This window comes from Lissotriton helveticus, chromosome 12 (genome assembly GCF_964261635.1).
Source record: "Lissotriton helveticus chromosome 12, aLisHel1.1, whole genome shotgun sequence".
Taxonomy (NCBI): domain Eukaryota; kingdom Metazoa; phylum Chordata; class Amphibia; order Caudata; family Salamandridae; genus Lissotriton; species Lissotriton helveticus.
This window is the reverse complement of record NC_136073.1, coordinates 380,196,664-380,202,663: the sequence shown is the minus strand read 5'-3', so window position 1 is coordinate 380,202,663 and position 6,000 is coordinate 380,196,664. Positions and strand designations below refer to the sequence as shown.

At 44.4% G+C, this 6,000-nt stretch overlaps 1 long non-coding RNA gene across 1 annotated transcript in view; it reads left to right on the top strand.

Moving 5' to 3' along the window:
- Positions 1-1,882: 1,882 nt before the first annotated feature.
- The window catches only part of LOC144797787 (uncharacterized), a 29,829-nt gene continuing 25,711 nt past the window's right edge, over positions 1,883-6,000 (top strand). Inside the window, exon 1 of the long non-coding RNA XR_013603465.1 lies at positions 1,883-1,930. This is a non-coding gene — a long non-coding RNA (uncharacterized LOC144797787). The remainder of the gene's footprint in view (positions 1,931-6,000) is intronic.

Here is a 6,000-nt window from a genome sequence, read left to right as displayed (position 1 = left end):
AATAATCATGGATTTCTGAACAATGAGAGTAAAAGCATTAAGGTAACATGTTGTTCCTGCTTATATTTCGCACGCTTTACATAAACCTGTATTCCCTACGAGTGTTTGCTTTTTCCTGAATTAAACCTCAAATAAACATGTTTATCCATTGTTTGAATTAAATAACGTTATAAGCTGTAACTGGTCAGTGAAATGCTAAACGTACTAAAAATTGGCATGTTTTGCTATTTCTAGCCACACCCCTGACTCCGCCAACTGATTCAATCTTCGGTTATTCCCGCCCCCTGATTCTCCACCCACAGTTCCCCTACTTTTTTTTCCCACTTCGACCACTGGAGCAGTGGAGCCCTGAGGTGAAAGACTCTCAGACTCCTCACCCCAGTGTTAAACCCGCCTCCGGTGCTCGGTTAACCAAGACTGGCAGCACAAGGACACTGCGCGGTGCTAGCGCCCCCTCGCACCGAGGTGAACGGCAGCGCCTGGCCCTGCCTGTGGCCTGGAGCCGGAGTGTACACAGCCAGCCTGCTGTCCCCTTGGTTACAGGCACTCGTCTCTGCTGGGCCTTCCCGCAGTGCCCCTGGCGCAGGGCTTCTCTCACTCCAGGCTGATAAACAGGTTCATTCAAACTTTGCAAACAGCCCCTTTCCTCCTGTTAAGGTCAACGTCTCAAATAAGTGGCCTAGTTTCTCCCTCAAAGTAAAAATGTCCTAATTGCTTGCTGTCTGCCCAATGTGACATTCCCCATTCAACATTGATTATATTTCATACATGTCAACAGACCAGATTCAGACAAGAGACTCCCGAATTTTTTAAGCCAAAATGGCTTCATTTCAACAGTCTCCGGCCAAAAACTGCCTCTGCTGCAGCATAAGTGAATGGGGAAAACACATCCCCCGATTATTATTTTTCAAAATCTCCCACTTTTGGATTTTAACATTTTTGAATATGTGATATTTGTTATTACCTGCTTAGTTTTTACACAAACCACACAAAGTCAATAGTTCTTTTGCAATCCCAATAGGGGTGGGAAGGAGGAACACAGCTCAATACTCGACACTGACAATGGAAACGTAGAACCTTAGCACCCCTAGACGTGTGATCAAGTCAGCCTACCCACTCGTTTCACCCCGCTTGAGCCACATACACGACGTGGCCTCCAAATTTATGTTGACTGACTTTAGGTGGATTGAGAGATTTCCGGATGCCCTGTCTGCCCTATTTAGGGTGTATTGATGTATCTGCACTCTAAATAGGACGGACAGGACACACGCTTCTTAGCATATGTCCCACAGCCGCCAGACTCTAAATCCGGCCTTCTGTAACCGTGTTCTCCTGTGACATTCACTGACATTTCAAAGTTCTGTAGAGTATTGGCTCAACATGCAATGGAAGCAGTAAATACCTTCAGAAACATAACAGGATGGATAATTTTAGTGGGAAGTCTGGAAATCCTTTTTAGGTCTCCTAAGACAGTGCATGTGGTGCCTCTTGCATTACCTATTCCTCTCTTACAGGGGGCATAGAGGCTGCCTATTGCTTACCATTAATTTGCTTCACTGTCACTCTCATTTGGTTGCTTCTTATTCATAAGCTTAGGTAGGCTTCTTTCGTGTTCCTGTGTTTGTCCCGGTCCTGGAGCATGGATGCACTGACCTCTTTTTCAAGTACTACTTTTTAGGTTGAGAGTAGCGGCAGGGCGCATGCGCTACTCGCTCTGCGAGGCATGCAGTAGTCGAGTATGCTGTGGAAGCCTCGCCTACTCTCCTCCCATATTTTAGATTGCCTGTGTCATTGTCTTTGGTAAATGCTGGCTTCCAATTGAAAATGAGGCTTGTTAGTCCCTCCTTGTTACCGCCCTGTTGCCATTTGTTACCTCCCATGAGGACTGGATCTTTTACTTGTGGCGTTACATGGTCTCCTTCATAAGTCGGTAAGCACTAATTTTTTTTTATTTGCAGCGCGGTCCGCTTTCACTTTAGCGGGCACGCTTGTTTATTTAATTAATTTGCTGCTTGGGCCGAAAGGGAGCGTTTCTACTCACTAATCTAACAAGCATTTGCAATGCAGTAGGTCTCTCAATTACACAAGTTTGAGCTATCGACATTGCAAATAGCAATGCTTATTATTTTTGTTTTCGTTTTTAAAGCATAAATAAAATCATTATAATTTACAAGGCCAATAGCTTAAACTCGCATAAATGCCAGACCTATTGCATTGCAAATGTTTGTTTAAGTCAGCCTTCTCTTCTTAAACTTTTACTTCAGTGTTGCAGCAATTCAAAGTCAATGGTGCCTTTTTCTATACGCCAATAAGAATCATATTTTCCTTTGGTGTGCATGACAACTAATAAAAATGGAGGCTATACCTTTTCTAAGTACACCTGCCTACTAGGAAACACACACACTGTTCTATTAAAATAATGTATGATCTTTGTTTTCTTTAATTTACATTTTGTATTGCAAGCATACAGCTTTTCGATTTTTTTATCACATGCTTCCAATGTTTTTAATTTTTTATTTTAATTAACCATCTTGTCAGTTTGTCATGGTAAGGCTTACTGGCTTTGTCAGCGCTTGCTTGGTATTGGTAATGTACTTGCTGCTTTTGGAAACTATACTTTCGGTGCAATTCCCAAAGGCATTTAAGAGTATGTGAAAGAGTACTACAGGAACAGGAGTACTGCTTTACATACACCCTGCAGTACTATAGTATGCACTTAAACAACTTATAATTGTGTATTTGCCTGCGTGTGATTGTGAGGATTAGCTCCAGCAAACAGTACCATAACATTGACTCGTGCCATACATTTCATTAAACCTAGGCAGATAGATCTCGCTGCCGGATTTACCTAATATGGATTTTACCGTTCAACGAGTTCATCCATCTGTTCTCATAATAAGAATAATCTTTGTCGTGAATTTCACTTGGGATTGGATTGATAGACTTCAATCATTCTGATGTAAATTGAAAAGGTCCGCAGCAAATTAAGCTTTTACAATTCAATATTCTCAGTGGAGCGATAACATTGTGAATAGTGGTCTCACAGTGCCACCTGGTGTTTTTTATGAGAATTGTACAGTCTATAAAATCGTCTGAAGTTTATAGAAAATAAAACGTTTTTCAAAGTGAACTGGACTATATTTGTTCTGGTTCTATTTGGTTATAGTTTTCCAGCAATGTCACAATCCCGAATTAAAGTGGGGCTTATTATAGATAAAAAAATATAGATATTTGTAGCTGGAAATGGGCGCTTGCTCTTCTTATGGAGCTTGCATATTTTTTGCATTTTAATGTGAACTGCTTTTGCGTTGTCGGTGTAGCGCCTTCCCCAGCCCTGCATATCAGAGCATGCAAAACCATTTTAAACCACATTAGTTTTGCAAGATAGGCATGTTTAAATATATCTAAAGGTTTGAAAATCAGTATGATATGGAATGGATGGGCCCAGGTTCTCTAATGATTTCTTATTCTTCTCATTCATCTCTCCCGCCCTCATAAATTAACAAGCAAATTCAACAAGCACTGGCAAAGCCAATAGGACTGACTTTAAGGTAAAGAGCACTTGTGCATGCCTGTGTTTGCACGTGTTAGCACATTAAAGCCAAACCTAATGGCTTTGCCATTGCTTGCTATTTTTACTTGTGACCCTTACTGTGGGAGTGCCCATGTATCACTACCTCTGTGAGTTGCATTCGTGCATTTTAATAGATTCTTTTTGCCCCGAAATTCTTGGGTTTGCCTTATTCTGCTATTACCTTATCATCTCTTTACTTTTGCCTGTTCTTTTTACCATTGTGAAAGGTTATTTTTTTTTAATACGCTCCGAATGTTGATTGCTTTAACACTTTTATGTACTTAATGGGGAATTAGGGGAGAATGAAATTTTAAAAAACCGGCATCACATTGAAATTGTTCCTGTTACCTGGGGAATTTGTGTTGTGTTGGGGTACTTTTGCACGGCTCCTCGTGTGGGCTAATTCCACGCCACTGCTGCGTATCCCGGCACAGTTGCAGTCGGGCAGCGGCCATTTTGGAAGTGACACGCGTCTCTCGCGGTCAGCGGTCAAGCATTGGCCATACCCTATATAAATGCGCATTGGGAGAATGCGCAGCGGGCGTGCCGAAGGCGCTCCTAAGGCAAGCCCGTCTGCACCCGTCAGCGCTAAGGCAGGGCTCAGGGCGAGTCTCTCCGCCGGTTTTTCCCACGATAAAAGTAATAGAAGGATTATCAAGTACTCAAGCGCTGTGCTCAAGTCATACAGTATTCCCATTTGTCCATCTCGGATAACCAACCAGTTAGGGGTTATCAGCAGCATCGGGTGCATTGATTGTGGGTACCTTCCCACCCTAACTCTTCCCACGGACGCTGCGATCACCGCCCGGGTTCTCAGGGAATCATTAATGCCTGTCTCATGAATGTAAGATCTATGAGGAAGCATTTTAATGATATAACAGACTTGATTACCGACAATCAGGTAGATCTCCTATTCATCACGGAGACCTGGCTTGATACATTCTCTAATACGATTGTTGCGTTGGCTACCCTGATGAGCTATAAAATTCATCGCCTGGACCGCCCAGTTGGTAGAGGCGGGGGTTTGGCCATCCTAAACAGGGACTGTTGGTCTCTGCATAGTGAAACCTCCTCCTTGTGGGGGGGTGGTGGGGGGGGGGGGATGCGAGGCTCTTGTCTTTTGCCTGCAATTATCTCCACATTTCACTTTAGGGGGTTCTTTTTTATATCGACCTCCGGGGCCAGCCAAGGCGTTTCTGGATTCCTTTGCGGACGCTTTGGCAGACAGATCACTACGCTTTACGAATTACTTGCTCTTGGGAGATTTCAATTTGCATCTGGATGTTACAGACCTGGCGGAATCAGTCGCTTTTCTTGAGACACTTCAGATGGCCCAGTTCTTCCAATGGGTGGTACATCCGACCCACCAAGGGGGGCATATTCTTGATCCCATCTGCACCAATTTCCCTATATCTATGGTGAAGCCCCTACAGGTCGCTTGGTCGGACCATTTCCCCATATTTTTTTCATGGACGGCGCAACGCCCGTTGCAGGCAGCCAGTCACCATCGTCCCCCTACTGCTAGGAAACTGGACGCGGGGCAACTCAGCGGCTGTCTAGCTGCGGGTGGCCTCTTCTTCTGGGCAGCCTGGAAGAGAATGTGGCTAGTTTTGCTGATTGGATTTCTGACTCGGTCAGTACTATCTCCATCCCGGTGCATAGTAAGTTCAGGAGAGAGTCTCCATCTAAGCCTTGGTTTACCTTGGAGCTGAGAACACTGAAACACGCCTGTAAGATCCTTGAAAGAGCTTGGCTTTCCAGTGGTTACTGCCCCATTGCTAAACAGGCACTTAGAGCTAAACAGAAGCTTTACTATTCTTCTATTGGCCTAGCCAAGGGTTGTTATTTTTCAGCTCGTATTGAGCGGGCCAATAAAAATTCCAAAGAAATATTTGCCATCGTGCAGAGCTTTGTGGCTCCTAGTGCCCAGGCGGCAGTGATACCATCCTCTGTTACCTGGTGTAATACCTTGGTAAACTTCTTTCAGGAAAAAATAGTCGGTATCCCGCAATATTTTTTGAGTGGGCCCAAGACAGTTTTGGCTGCTCCTTTGGGGTTACAGGAGAGGGAGCGGGGTGGCACCTGTTCTGCATTTAGTTCAGTGGATTTAACTACATCGCTCAGAATTTTGAAAGCACTCAAATCAGGCTCGCCGAAAGACCCCTGTGTCGCTAGGCTGCTAGCGGAGGTGGCTGAGACAATTATTTGCGAGGTCAATCTAGTGATCAATCAGTCGCTTCCCGAGGCCAGTGTTCCAATACCATGGAAGCAAGCACTAATCCTGCCCCTCCTTAAGAAGCCGTCCCTTGATCCAATGTCACCTGCCAACTATCAGCCTAACTCGCTCTTGCCAAGTCTGGCTAAAGGTTGTGAGAAGGTCGTGACATCTCAGCTTACCAACTATGTAGAGGTGGCGGGCCTGTTAC